We start from the raw sequence: 15401 nt of genomic DNA, 5'->3' as shown, positions 1-15401 counted from the left end.
TTTGTATCTTCTTGATTCAGCTTTGGTAATTCATACATTTCTAGGAACCTGACATTTCTTCTATGTTTTCCATCCTATAAGAGTAAAGGTTTTCCACAAAGGTGTTGATGATCTTCTTAATTTCCATAGGTTCTGTAATGATTTCACCCCTTTCACTGTTCATTACCTGTGTTGGAATTTTTTCTTCCCTTTTATGATAAGTTTGGCTAGGGGTGTATCAATTTTATTTCCAATTATTTGCATTGTGGTAAGATAATAAGCATGGGATTGTTTAAATTCCTTTGAATTCACTTCAGCATGTTCAAGTGGCTAGTATATGGTCTATTTTAGAGAATATCTTGTGTGCAGCTGAGAAGAATGTATATTCTGATGTTGTTTGTTGAATAATATCTACTAAGTTCATTTGTTCACAGATATGGTTGTTTTGTTATTTCTTTGCTGATTTTTTGTCTAGTTGATCAATCTTTGTGATAATGGAGTACTGAGTTCCTGTTACAATTGTGTTATTCATTATTTGATTTTTCATGTCTATTAATATTTATCTTACATAATTGGTTGCTGTGGTATTTGGTGACTATGTGTGTGATTGTTATCTCTTCTTGAATTTCTCCCCTAACAAGTATGTAGTGACATTCTTTATCTCTTTTGATCATTTTTGCTTGAAATTCACGTTGTATGTAGAGTTTGGTGCCCTGGCTTTTTTCTGAGTTTCTGTCACATGGAATATTGTTTTTCATTCTTTGACTTTCATGCTATGAGTTTCATTTTTAGTTCAATGTTTTGCTTGTATACAGGATATTGTTGGTATCAGGTCCCTCACCCTCAGTACAAGGCTCATTTCCTTTTGGCTGCAAGCCAGGACCACAACTGCAAAACAACTCTGCCCCACTTTAATATGGGAAAAAAAAAATCACAGAAACTCTCCTTTTGTTGACATTGAAAGTCCCCCACAGACCAGGTAGCTCTTCCAAGATTAGTTCTTGCTTGGCTGTTCCAGCCTGCAAACACCCTCCCCTAAAGCCCTGTCAAATCCTCTGTCCCTTTTTGTTTGGGGCTGTCTTGGCCACTAGATAGCTAGCCTTCTTGATCCTATCTCCAATAATCTCTCATCAGAATGCCTTGTCTGGTTGATTGTGTGGGTTCATACCTAACAATTGGATCTTGTTTCTTGATCCATATTTAAAAAAATTTTTTAATGCATTAGTACAGGGCTTACAGGGTCTCATCATGCAGATTGGACTCGTAGTGATCCTCCTGTTTTCAGCCTCCCAAGTGCTGGGATTACAGGTGTGCTCTACCACCCCAGTCACAATCACTGTCTCAGTGTGCCCTGGGGGCAAGGCTGGCACAGCATACTGGGGATCAAACCTCTATCCCTGCATCTGCCGGCTTGGTGCTTTAGTCTTCTGAGCTATCTGGCCAGCCCTTAATGTGTTTGTTTTGTTTGGTGAATTGAGGTCATTTGCACTGATGGTTAGAACTGATATGTATTGGCCTATTTTTGGCATATTATATTTTTATTGTTGGTATCCTACTTTCCCCCAGTTTAATTGCTTTCCCTACTTGTTGATTTCTTCCTAATGATGTTTTTGTAATTGTGGTCATTTTTATCTCTTTCTAGAATATCTGTCAGTACTCTTTGTAGGTCGGTTTGGTGGTTATGAATTTCTTCAGTTGTTCTTTGTCATGGAAGAATCTTATTTCTCCATTAATTTTAAGAGATAGTTTTACAGATTATATCAATCTGAGTTGGAAGTTATTTTCTTTCAGGACCTGAAATACTTCACTCTAAGTTCTTCTTGGCTTGAGGGTTTGTTTTGAGAAATCTTCCCTAATTCTAATGGGACTTTCTTTCTTTATAGGTGGTCTGTTCTTTTGCTCAATTTCTGGGATCTTGATTATTATATGTCTGGGTATAAATTTATTTTGCTCATGGCTTTTGGAGTTCTATATGACTCATTTGTGTCAGATTCTGTTCCCATCTTGGGACATTTTCTGCTGTTACTTCTGTAAATAGTGTTTTTATGTCATTCGTGTTGACTCCTGCTTTTTCATTGATAGGTGTCAGCCTTATATTATTTTCTTTGCATCGTCTTCCAGCTATTGAACTATTTCCTAGTTCTTTTTTATTTTTAAGAAATTTTTCATTTTATGATCGAAGGCCACAATCCTGTCTCCAAGGTCTGAATGTCTATCTTCAGTTTCAGCATTCAATGAAAATTTAATTTCCCGGATATCTCTTTGAATGTATTTCATTTCACTCAAATTTTTTATTTTTCATTCAAGCTTTCCATTATTTTCATATGCTCCTCCAGTTTTAAAAATAGTTATCTTCTTTAGATATGTTGAGAAATTCTTTCTTTAGGATTTCAATTTATTTGTTTACCTGAGAGATTTTTTTTTTTTTTTTTCAGAACTGGGGATTGAACTCAGGCCCTTGCGCTTGCCAGGGAAGTGCTTATTGTACTGAGCCATCTCCCTGGCCCCTAGAGATTATTTTTCTGATCTGATTTATTCTATAGGTTCATGAAATTGTTTCTTTATTTCAGTTACTATCATTTCAGAAATTTCAGGTGTGTATTTTCCAATTTCTTTGTTGATGTCTCTAAGACTTGTTCTGGGTGGACTGGAGGTCTCTATTTTGCTCTTTTATCTTGTCATTTTCTATTTCAAAATAATTTTTTATTTTGTTTTCTGTGATGATCTTTGTGAAATTTTGTAGTAGGTAGTTGTATCACTGGTATCAAGGCCTCTCTAGGAAAAGTCTCTTCTTCAGGGATGTCTTCTGTGTGTAGGAGGTTCTTAGTTTTTGTCTATCCAAAGACTTATGTTCCAAATGACTTTTAGAGTGGGATGTTGGTATCTGTTTGGCTCAGTTCCAAGCCTTGGTGTAGTCTGTGGTGTTGTTATTACCTCAAAGCGTCTCATTATTGTTACACAAGAGAACAACTGATTACAACTGCTATGGCATCCTAGCTAAAGTAGTACAATGAGCAATAATGATGACATCAAATAAAAATTAGAAACTGACAAGTTGTGGTATTGATTTTATACTTTAGACTATAGAAACAAAGTCTGTAGTTATAACAGAACCATTCATAAATTAGGACTTTGTATGCAAAACGTTTCTCCTTGGTAGAGTGGATTTACTCTTTGGTGGGGAAATTTAGGCGGGATGCTGTATAGAAGAAGATAACTGGAAAGGAAGTAGACACAACCCACATGCCCATGAACTGGTAAAGGGCTAAGTGTGGATTTGCTTTTTCAATACAATGGTATACTACTCAGGCATAAAGAAGGATAATCCTGAGGCATTTCTAGGAAAGTGGATTCACCTTGAGACCTTGCTCTTAAGTGAAAGAAACCATATCTATATCTATATCTGAGTTTCAAATTTTCTCCCTTGTTTGAAAATCTAAAATTATCAATAAGAACCAAAATGTACAATAGATATTGTGAAATAGGAATGGGTTGTGCAAAAGGAAAGGGGAAATAGGGAGAGGAAGGGGGGAAAAAGGGAAAAGAAATAAATGATAAAAGAAAGATAAAATGGAAACAAAGATTTACAAATAAGGAAGCAAAGAAGGGTTGAAGAGAGGGAAGGGGAACAGGGAAAAAAGGAGAATCAAGATATATCATGTATAGGTACAAATTCCCTATGTTGAATGTGATCATTATGTTTATCTAAATTATACCAACAAATTTAATTTGAAAAGCAACTAATTCTAATATAAATAGAAAAATTCCTAATGCACATTAAATGAATGTCTTAACAACTAGAAGTTTAATAGTTTTACAAGGCAATTAACAGGTGTGATTGAGTACGTGTGATGTTGCTGAAAAACTGACAAAGGATATCATAAGGCCACTTTGCGCACTGCCACTATGATGCAATTAGTTTTCTGGGTTACAATGTTCCCATTACCTAAATTGAGAGACATTATAGAAATACAGGAATGTCAGTATCAATTGGTCAGAGATCTGTTCAGCTTTATTTATTTATTTATTTATTTAGAGACAGGGCCTTGCTATACAGTTTAGACTGGTCTTGTGTTCACAGTTTTAGACCCTGACTGGTCTCAGACTCTCCGTGATCCTCCTGCCTCAACCTCTGGAGTGCTGGGATTTGCAGACATGAACCACTATACCCAGTTCTGGGGCTGGCTTGGTGCACTCAGGGTTCCAGGGCTGGTATGTATGTGGGGTCAGAGATTGAATTCAGGTCCTTGTTTATGCCTATGAACTATCTCCCCAGCTCCTTGATTATCCTCTTACTGTGCTATAATAAAGTGTTTTTCATCTGATAGGGTCTCAGGCAACCCAGTGACTCTTTGCACAAAATCCTTGTGACTCTGTGCACAAAACTCCAATAAAGGATAGATTATTTGCTGTGTTCTCTAAGAGATGCTTTATATTTGACTCCGTTCTACTGGCCATCAATCTTGTCGTAGGACCCAGAATCCTGTATACTTTGGTTTCTAATTGTACTGAAATCATGTGAAACATTGTTAAGTTCATGTGACATTTTTTTTTTTGCTAGCCAGCATTTCTCTATAGGTAGTGCAGTGCATCAACTCCATGCAGAAGTAACCTCTTTAACTGAAGTACAGAAACCAGAAAACTGTCCTAGAAGCTTCTCCATCTATGCATATATCATAAAAAGTCAATTTTCTGAGGTGTAATTATTTAAAAAACATGAATACTTCTGCAAATGTGGTATTGTTTGGAAATAACCATGCACATAACATACTCTTATGCACATTCTCTGAAAAATATATCTCAGTGAACATTTCTACCTGTGAACATTGGTAAACTTGTCAACCTGGACTGCGTGCTATAGTGACTCATTCGTCTTCTCTAACACTTGGACTTCAATATCCTCAGCTATTTCATCAGGTTATCTAGTTGTGGGTCTTGCTGAAAGAGGAACACATATTAGCTTTCAAAAACTATAGCATATCCTAAAATTTCATGACAAACATTGTTAGCAGCCAACAACAACTACACGTTTTGCCTTTGTTTTTGTTTTCTTGATACCAGGGACTGAACTCAGGACCTTGTATTTGTCAAAGAGCTGCTCTTCACCAGTAGTAAAAGGGTTTCTGGCTTCAGCAATGTGGCTAGCTACAAAGAATGAAGCTCTCAGTTTAGGCATAATTGATGAAGTTGCAGATTTCAATAATAACTTCTGCTCTGTGTGTGCACATCTTTTCTTTTAACACAGGGTACACTATCTCCACCCAGCAAAGCAAATTGGAAGTTTTCATGGATTTTTTGGATAGCTGAACAACACATGTTACACAAAGTAGGCTAGAAAATGGTGAATCATTGATTATAATTAAATGGTAATTTAGCCAAGAATCTTGGTATGCTTTTCAAATACAACTTTCTTTTCTATTGGCATCTTAGTGTCTTTTGCTGTCTCCTTTTTATTCATTGTGGTAAGGTTTATCAAAATTTTGACTGAGATGATTCCACACTGTGGGAAAGAAGTGTTAAATGAAATAATGCGCAGGAATTTTGACTGAAACCTTGCCACTGACTTCAGCTATACAAAAGAATACATCAACTCTCATGCCACTATAAAACCTGCCACCAGATGCAGCTTAATTGTCACTTACCTCTCATTGACAGAGTTTTGATATGAATCTGCAAGCAACTGATATTATGGTGTCTGTGCAGTCAAACCTTTCTGTAAATGTTCTTCTGTATTTGCAGTTGTTCTCCAGTGCTAGCATCAGTACCACAGCTCCACTTCAGATCATCAGGTATTATATCTTCATCAGGAATGTGCAATGTAAGATCCCTTGCATGCATGGTTCGTGGTAGAGTTCTTGTTCCTATTAGACTATAATGCCTTCACTGATCTGTCAGAAGGCAAAACTGAGTCAGTGATGTTCATAGCCCAGGAGTTGGAAATACCAGTTATAGAGGAACAGAACTTGCAGAAAACAGACATATAATTATGCAAGGGGATTTATTATGCAGGCTTACATTATTTGAGGTAATCTAATCCGCAATGACCATGGAATTCTAGGGCCGAAAGTTCTGGTAGCTGCACAGCCCAAGAAGATGGAGCCACAGAATGAGAGGGGTCAAAGATGCAGCACCAGTCCAAGGTTGGTGGTCTAGAAGCTCCCTAGAGAGTTTCATGTATCAGTCTGTACTGGAAGGCTAAAGAAAACAGATACCAATGTTCAAAGATGATGACAGTAACAGATTCACCTGCTTATGCAGCCTGGCACTCATGAATAACTTGCACACTGCCCTCTTCTTTCACTTTTTATTCCACTCAGACTACAGTAGTAACTTCTTCCTCTCTCAGTTTTCTGGTCTGCATGCCAATTGGCTCCACAGAAACACTAAGGATGTAGTTTCCCAATCTACTTTAGTAATCCAGTGCTTTAGTAACCCAAGCAAATCTTGATTTGTGGTCACAGACATGTTGATATCAAGAAGCTTTTGAGTTGCCAGTTAAAGCTGTCACTTTAGATTTTCATAAATTGAGTCTGGAGCACAGAGAGTGGCAGGTGTTCATCAATATTTAGAGTTTTCAAATTACAAGCACCAGCTGAAATCATGGAAGTGGATAGTGAAAGAGGCTCTCTCACTGAAAAGAGGTCAGAGGGAAGTAGAAGAATTATAGTGTAACAGGAAAAGATGTGCAAGGAGGATCAGTCTGAAAAATCCAGAGCACTCATTAAGAGTGGTCATCATAACATGACAAATTAGGCAAAGATGTTTAAAACCTTATAGCATGAAAACAGGATTTGTCCTGAAGAGATTCCTTTGGTTATGGAGGTCAGAAAGCCATTAGTAATCTTTGTGGGGCAATTTGATAAATGGTGGGAAAAGAAGCCAAATTGCAGTGGGTGGTGAATGGTGTAGGAGAGACAAGTTCTACCTCCTTCAGGAAGTTTGGGCATAAAGAAGGGAAAGAGGTAATTAGCTTGAGAGGCAGGCATGAACAAAGAAAGTTTTTATTTTCAGAAAGTGTGAACTTTGGAAAATATTTTAAACTGTAGGGAAGAAGTGGGTGGAGTGGAAAAATCTTACACGACGTCAGAGTAAAGGTGTAATTACTGAGCCAAGAGTCTGAGATGGTGGAAGAAAAGATGGGTAAGACTTGGAGAAAGAGAAAGGCACTCCTGTGTCCCAGAGCCAGGATAGAAGGAGGGTGTGATTAGTTTATAGGGGCAGCAGTGGAGAAATTTGTAACTGCTTACCTCTCAGTTTTGTAACAGTATTTCCAACTGTGATTTTGAGACCATACAGAAATAGAACATATGGCTTATGCTGCATTTTGATGAAATGCAACATGTGACTTAATTGATAGGATTCTTCAGTGTGAGAAGGTAGTATTAACTGGTCAAACTTCAAGCCAGAGTGATGTTGCAATCTGTACTTTTGGCTGGCTCCTCCTGCATTTACTGAGACTTCAGTAGAACAGATTTGCAGTCAACTGTTTCAAGTTGGACTTTGTATTAAGTAAGCACAAAAGAAGATGAAATATACATAGAAATTCATGCCTAAATAAATATACCATGACTAATTTCTAAACACCAAAAGAAAGAAAAAAAGCAAGCCTAAAAATGGACAGAGAAGAAAAATACTACCAGGGCTGGCCAAATAGCTCAGTGGATTAAAGTGCCTGCAAGCAGGTTCAGGGGCTGGGGGTTCGATCCCTGAGCCTGCCATGCCAGCCCCACCCCCAGGGCACAATGAGATGGCAATTGAGACTGGGCATGGTGGTGTGCACCTGCAATCCCAGCTTTGGGAGGCCATAAACAGGTGGATCACTATGAGTCCAATCTAGTAGTGAGACCCTGAACACCCTGTAGACCCTTCCCTAAAAATACAAGGAAAAAAAAAGAGAAAAGAAAAATACTACCAACAAAAGTGAGTAGGTGGACAGCATAGCTGGATAGTTGGCTTAACAACAGACTTCTCAATGGCAACACCAGAGACCAAGAGAAAAAAAATATTTATAAAAAAAATATAGTTACTAGTTTAACTAACTGGACTGTGATGAAAGCATTTGAAAATAACCTAAAACACTGGACTATATAGTCATTTTCATTAAAAAAATCTCAGGATACATTTTATGAATAAAAAATTGAATACAGAAGGAAGGAGTGAGATGTAAAAGTAATGTGACAGAAGAATTTGATAAACATGGGAATAACTAAATAACCACTGGCATAAAAAATAAAGAATAAATAGCTGACAGAGGAATATATGAGAGAACTGATATTTTAGTGACATCAGGAAAATTTCTGCTCTGTAAAGAAAAATAAATTTGAAATCACTTTCACACATATAAAAGGAAATTCTGTATAGATTAAGGACTTCACTTCAAGTTAGAAATTATAAATCTAATAGTACAAAATATCTCTGTGATTGAGGGGTGGCCAAATGGTTTTTATATAAGATCCAAAAGTGCATGATGAATATATCTTTGGCTCTACCTATATTAAAATGAAGGACTTCTTTTCAATAATGTACATCATAGACAAGTTTTATACATGAATAAGAATGAAAGAGGTAAAAAGATTCTTTAATATTAGAAACTCAAAATGAACTAATATACAGAAAGACCACAGCATCTGTACTGGTAAGAATAAGAGAAACTGATGAAAAGACTGGGAGAAGGATATGAAAAGTCAGTTTAAAGATGACAGCCTGAATGACTAAATCCACAGAGGCTGAAGTGCTGTGATGAGAAAAAACAGTTGTAGTGAGATGCCCTTTCAAATTTATCAGAAGAACAAATGTAACAAATGTGCACAGACCATGCCAGACCAGATACGTGGTTGTTGGTTCTGTGGTTAACACCCCACTCTTAAATTTTCCTGGGCTTGTCTCTCTGACACAAAGAGAATGAGAAGTGCAACAGAAGTCACAGTGCAGTTGAAAATAGATTAATTTCAGCAAAGCAAAAGTAAATGTATTGTGGAAGTGTACAAGGCCATTCTGAAGGGTGGGAAGTGCAGAGCTGGGATACAACTGTATGTAAGGCAGCTTTCCTGTTTGTAGGTGGTAGGGACCTTCTCCACCCACCAGAGGGTCTGCACTTAATTAATGTGCTCATTTCTAAGGGTACAAGATTATAAAGTGCATCAGAGTTATTGCAATACATAGTTTAGGAACATTTTAGGATGTTAGACCTCAAAGGTGTAAGGAAAATAGTTTTGAGAACATCTCAAGATTATCCCTCAAATTGGGCAGTCAGTTTGTTGTTTCAGAAGTAAAACTATGAAGCTGCTTGCTGTTAGTCACAGAGGGTACTTTTCTCAACCCCTGAAAAAGGGCCCATGTCCTGTACTCTAACCCTACATATGGGGCCCAGCTTTCTCTAAACAGTGATAGATGATTTATGTTCTGTATCTGTGTGAAGTATTGTGTTCATTAGTTTATTGATGTCATGCCCCTGTTGCTAGCTTTGTGTGTGGACAGCATGTTCTTGAGTGTTTATCCCAGATAAATTCTTGCATTAATCTATGCAGGATTCCATTAACTAATGATAAAACATGAAATAATTTTTGTTTTAGAGCAGTTGAAGATGTGAAATATTTGAAGAAGAGAAAGTAGAGCAAGTTGGTCTAATGGCTTTAATACTGCTGTCCTTTCTTGGGTTGGAATCTTAAGAGAGACCACATGGCTAGGTCTAGATTACATGTACAGATCTGCATGAAAAACATTGCTTTTGGCTTGGGCCACATTTAACAGGTTGAAGGTGGGGAAACAGCACAGCTGGGTACAGTGTCTGGAGAAACAATTTGAGGCATTAGCAGGAGATGAGAAGGCAATGAGAGAACTGGGGACATGGGCTCCAAAATGGGTAGCTATGTGTGGGAACTTCTGGGGAAGTTCTGCATCTATTGACACAAACAAGTAGCATCTGCATATGGCTAGGATGACCAAAAACTTTTCATAGACATCATTGGCAAATGTCCAGATACCAAGCCAGATCCAATTACTTCATAGACCCAAGTACAAAGGGAAGGCACAGAGGAGAAACTGAAGGTTTCTTTCCTCTAACATGTAAAACTTTTCCTAAAGCCAGCAACATATTGGAGGGAGAAAGGGCAGAATACCACTGCTGAACATTCCTATTCTCCTCAATGACCAAGCACTTACCATAAAGAGCATTGGTCTCACAAAATAGTAGTTAAGCAGGAAAAAATGGGGATGTCTTCAATCATCATTAGAGATTAGGTCAGCTTTAAAATAAGTAGCTGCAGTTTGTCCCTGTGGTGTATTAACTAATGGTCAACTTGGAACTACCAGATGAACTGAATCAGCATGGTAATGGATGTGAGTGGCCCACCTGAGGGTTGTTGCCAGCAGCATAAAAACAGAACTGAAGGGGAGGATGGTATGCTGTTGATCCTCCTGGAGAAGCTTGTCACACAGGTTTTCCTGATTTGGACTCAGCTGTTCTCATCATCAGAAAAGCTTGGATCCTCACTGTTGCTCAGGATGGTTGTGGATCTTTTTGGAGGATTTCTACTCTTTACTTTGAGCATTTCTTCTTGGCTGCAGGGCAGATACCTCAGCATGCTGACACAGATCTTGCCTCCTGCTGGTGCAGACTTTCTAGCTTCCACCATTGACCCTTGGGCCTTGGCAGTACAGATCCTTGACACAGACTTGTATGAGACGTTGTCATGGGCTCTAGGCCTCCATCTGGACTCATGGTGGACATTCTTCTGGGCTCTAGGTCTTCAGCCAGACTTGTCAAAGACATTGCCATGGGATCCAGGCCCTTAGGTAGATTCTTTGCATCTCTAGTGTGTGGACAATTCTTTTGGTCTTTTCTGTGTTTGACTCTAGATGTATATTATAAAATAATCCTATGAATTATGTGCCCTGTATTAAATCTTTTCCCTTGTAAATTCATTCCTAGATCTGAGTGTAGTCTGTCATAGTGATACAGGGGAAAGAAACTTCTAGTCTGAAAGATACCTGGAACAAGTTCAAGTTCTCTAAAACTGAAGAATGAATTTTATTAACAATGGAAGTTAAAAACACAATATATTTATTGGGTAAAAGAGATTCTGTCCAAAGGGGGATAGAAAGGGACCTGTCTCAGTTACTCTTCTCTCATTGCTGGGACAAAATACCTGACATCCAAAATTAAGGAAGGAAAGGTTTATTTAGCTCACAGTTAGTGGAGGTTTCAGTCCATACTTGTCTGGCTCCAAGACAGAGTGGCACATGGAAGAGGGCAACAGTTCATGGTGGTGGAAAACAACAAAAAGTAAAGGGAGGAGCAGCAGCTGTGGCAGCAAGCAAGCCTCTCTCCCTTCTTGATATTGTATTCTGACTATCCACTCCAGGGCAGGTGTTGCTCTCACACCCATAATCCCAGCATTGGATCATGAATTAAACACAAACTCTAGAAGCTGCCCCAATGACTGCATGAAACTTTGGAGGGACAACTAGACACAAACCATAACAGGACTTGAGTGAATTGCCAAGCAGTCTGTCTTTTTTAGGAATTGTTATGGAGCAAAACGACAAGTTCTAAGGTGGAAAACATGGAACTTATAAGGTGGGCAGGAGGTGGGACAAAAACAATGGCCTATCAGTATGATTGCAAGCTTAGTTGCTCAGATAAACTTGACTACAGTGAGGGAAAGCAAGTTATGTAGCAAGTGGACATGAATACAGAACAGGGGTTCTTCCTATAGGGGATTGGCTTAGTGACTCTTCCTGTTTTTTTTTTTTTTTTTTTTTTTTTTTTTTTTTTTTTTAGGTGATTGATACCTATTTATACTATCAATCTCTGATGTCCATCCCTAGGGAGGTAAGTGAGTACATTTGTTTAATCTTTGGGTTTGAGGTCTGGCTCACAGTGAGAATTCCTGTCTCTTTCACAGTTGCAAGGTATCTTGTCTTCCATATTGGCTCCTTTGAGGGCCTACCCCTGTCTGACAGCCTACAATATTTTTATCTAACTCAGCTGCCTAAAACACTGTAGTTCTTCTGTGAACAGTTTAAGCTCTCATTGGGTCTTTCATTAATTTACAGTTAAACAATTTTTAACACACATTTATTTAAATTTAAATGAATGATATTTGTCTTAAGCATTATCCCTTTAGTTTTACAGTTTTACTGAGACACCAGCCCCGGATGGAACCCACAGGATGAAGTCAATTCAGCAGCTCTGGGGAGAAAGGAGTCTGAGGAGCAGACTGTGTCTAGGCAGGGGCTGATCAAAGCTTCATTTTCAGCTTATTGCATGAATTCTAGGTGTCAACAGAACTGGAATTTACTGATTTTGTAGGTTTCTATTTTTATATTTCTCGTCCTTTACTGATTTTTTTTTATTTTGCTTTTGACTGCAATTCCCTATATGAAGAATAGTGATTTAGAATTTGATTTAATGGCTTATTTGGCAAATGGATAACAGACATCTCTTCCCTATAAGTGAGAAATAATAGAAAATTAAATTTATTTTTCTATTTCCTTCTCTTATTTGTACTCAAATGAAAATTATTACTTAGTATATTAGTCCAATTTTTCTATTAATCACAGCAAGGAGTTTTATTTTTGTTCATTATTTAAAGGCACAAGGCTAGGAGTTTTATCTGTGATGGTGAGATAGGTTAATGAAACTCCCAATCTGCTGGATATCTGACACACTGACTTCATGTTCTCTAAAATTGGGGAATTAAAAATTCTAGAATCAACAGAGATTAAAAATAGGAAGAATTTGTTGAAAGACAATTTCTGTTTGAGAGTTACATAAGAGGGCCCAGAAAGTGAGTTACCCACCAACTCCACTTCTCAAGAGTGTTTGTTGAGTAAAGCCACAGAATGAGGTGGGCCTAAGGTGGGATGGAATTATAATGAATCAATAAGGTTCCAAGTATAGTTACTTAGGTTATATTGGTCCAATGGCAAATCATAATATGGTGTGAGGTGGGATAAAACTACAGTCAACTACTAAGTATACAAGTATAGTCACTAGGGTAGTACTGATTAAATAGAAAAATGGAGGAGTGAGCCTCTTTTTTTTCCTTATATTGCATGAAGACTACCAAGCCCAGGGTGAGCATAGCACTCACACCACTAATCCCAGTGCTAGATAATACACCAATGACAAGCTTGAGATTCAGCTACCTCCAAAGAGCCCATCCCCATAATGGCAAAGACTTAGGGGGATATCCACATACAAACCATAACAACTTCTCCTCCCTATTTACAAAATATTTTTCATTTTTCTTTCTTTTCACTTTTTTCTTTTCTATTCCTTTCAGGCCCCTCAACCCTCCCTAGTTCCCCTTCCCATTTAAAAATGGTCTTTCTATTTTATGATATCTATTATATATTATTTTTATTTGTACTTTTAGTATCTCACATCAGAGAAACTATGTGGTATTTACATATATGTGTCTAATTTTTTTCACTTAAAAATATGGTCTCAATGTGCAGCCATTTACATAGAAATACCTCAAGATTATCTTTCTTTAGGGCTGAATAGCACTCCACTGTCTAAATGAACCACTTCTTCTTTACCCATTTATTGGTTGAAGTACACTTGGGATGTTTTCAAGATTTAGCTACTACAAATTGTGCCCTCATAAATATGAGTGTGCAAAAGTGTTTGATGATGTATAATGCACCTAAGGAGAGTCCTCTAGAGAGAAAATATTCTGTCAGGCTTTCACAGAGAGCAAATTGGTGAAGCAATGGCCATGACCCAACTACATGGCTGACACTGAGAAAGGATCTACAAACTGCAGTACAGGGTTTCAGGGTAAATCCTGAGGCGATTTGACTGACCTTGTCAAATGCAAAAGTTACATTTCTTGTTATATAGATCTTGCTTTATCTTGGGCTTAACCATCCAGCAGAAAAGTATGAAAATAAGGTATAAAAAGTAAGCCACATTGATATGCTGAGCTGCAAAAGGCTCAAGAACTTCTGACATTGCCAGTCCTATGGATAACCCACTACTATTATGGACTACTGGATTATATTGGATTACTTTGTTAAATTCATGTACTTACAATATGTGAATGGCAATGGAATACCCATCTCTGATAAAACTAAACAAAAAAGGGGGACATAAATGAAGAACCATTTTGTATCTGTATATATAAAATAAGATAGATACACAACTACTTTGTCTTAATTCAGTGAGAAGAAAGATTTGTACTAATAGCATTTGGACAGAATAGCATACTACAAAGATAGCAATATGCAATGTATTAATTATTCTAACTGTCCTACTTATCAGTTTTGAAACTTTCTCATTGCTATTTGTTTCTCAATAAAATTAATGAAAAATAGCATTAAAACTGAAAATTTACAATTGAAAAAATATGAGTGTTCATATATTGCTGTAATATGATGCTTTTTATACCTTTGGAAAGTTACCAAAAGGTGACTAGGTAGGCTCAAAGAGACTTCTTGTCCTAGTATTTGATGAATCTCTATAATAATTTCACAATGGTATGGCCAGGGATATAGCTCAGAGGCGTAGCACCTGGTAAGTGTGAGGTTATGCGTTAATTCCCAGTACAAAAAAAGAAAGAAAGAAGGAAACTAACCACAATATTTGCACCAGTCTACAGTCCCACTGACAATGGAGAAGTGTCCGTTTTCCCCTACAGTTCCACAAACATTTGTTGTTGGTTGATTTCTTGATAATAGCTATTATTTCAGGAGTGAGATATAATCTCAGCACTTTAATTTGCCTCTTTTGAATGATCAATGATATTGAAAAAAACTTTTGGGGTCAGGGAGATGGCTCAGTAGAATAAGCACTTCCTTGGTAAGAGCAAGGACCTGAGTTCAATCCCTGGTTCCACACACAAACAGAAAAAAAATTCAGAGTCTCAGGTATGATAGGCTGGTACTCTGAGCTACCCTTGGAATAAGTACTTCCTTGGTAAGAGCAAGGATCTGAGTTCAGTCCCTGGTTCTGGAAAAAAAAAAACTTGCTACTTATATTTCTTCATCTGAGAAGTGTTTATTCATCTCAGATGTCCATTTTTGGATGAGGTCTTTAAAACTGAGGGCCTGATTTTTTGACTCTTTATATGTTCTAAATATTAGTCTATTGTCTAAAACAATTAAAGATTTTCTACATTGTAGGTTTTCTCTTCACACTGGTAGTAAGTTCTTTTACTGTGCAAAATATTTGTAGATTTCTTTTTAATAAGATGATATCCCAGTTATTGATTCTTTGTGACAGGCTGTATGTAGTTGGGGTTTTGTTCATAAAGTCTTTTTCTACACCAGTGTCTTCAAGAGTTCTACTACAGTCTTGAGGATTATTGCAGTATCTTATTGAGGATTATTCTCTCTTCCAGAAGATTCAATGTTTCTGCCTTAATGCTTGGATTTTTTTTTAAATTTATTTATATATTTATTTATTTATTTTG

This window comes from Octodon degus, unplaced genomic scaffold (genome assembly GCF_000260255.1).
Source record: "Octodon degus isolate 3935 unplaced genomic scaffold, OctDeg1.0 scaffold00407, whole genome shotgun sequence".
NCBI lineage: Eukaryota > Metazoa > Chordata > Mammalia > Rodentia > Octodontidae > Octodon > Octodon degus.
This window is presented reverse-complemented; position numbering follows the sequence as displayed.